A 765-nucleotide genomic window follows, 5' to 3' on the forward strand; every position below is an offset into this window, starting at 1 on the left:
ATCTTGTTTTACGTTTATTCCTGTAATTTACTCAGAACCTCCCTCGACTCATTCCTCATCCCACTAAGTCGCACGGTCCGATCCCTGATCAAAAGGATTAAGTTCCTTGATCTAAAGGGAGACCGACGGAGACGCAGTCGCAGGACTGGGTAAAGCGTCGCACGCTGACGTTGACCCATATCTGTGACCTTATTGCGTCTCCGACTTGTGGCACGCGTCTTAAAGCGTCTGCCACAAGAGCGGTGTCAGTTGCGTCCTCCCATGCCCCCTCCACAACTCCTGAATTCTCTCATATAAGAAAAGAATCCTGGGGCTTGGACGTAACAAAACCTAGTTTTTGGGGGCTCGTCCGGGATTATTTGCGATTTTTTTTTGGGTAGAGGTAATGAGTTCGAATTCTACATCCGATGAACTTACAGAGAAAAATCTTTATAAAACTGCTCTAAGTGACTCGATTGAGTCCAGTTCAAACACACAAAACACAATATACACCTCCACTCCCGCCAAATCCTCAAAATTTACTCTTCTGAGAGCTGGTCTTGATTTTAATCAATTTGAAATCACCGACGATATTTCGACAAATTTTTCTAAACCTCTGGTACTCGATTTTACCGCTTCCGACGTCCTCGCAGACGATATCATTCTACCTTCATTTAGCTATAAAATGACCACCCCTAAGCCGGAAGGGTCTAACGAAGCAATGGCAAATAACAACATGTACGGTACTTTGAAATACGCCGTTGAAACCGTCCCTTTCTTTGACGG

Source organism: Cyphomyrmex costatus, unplaced genomic scaffold (assembly GCF_001594065.2).
Source record: "Cyphomyrmex costatus isolate MS0001 unplaced genomic scaffold, Ccosl1.0 scaffold763, whole genome shotgun sequence".
Lineage (NCBI taxonomy): Eukaryota > Metazoa > Arthropoda > Insecta > Hymenoptera > Formicidae > Cyphomyrmex > Cyphomyrmex costatus.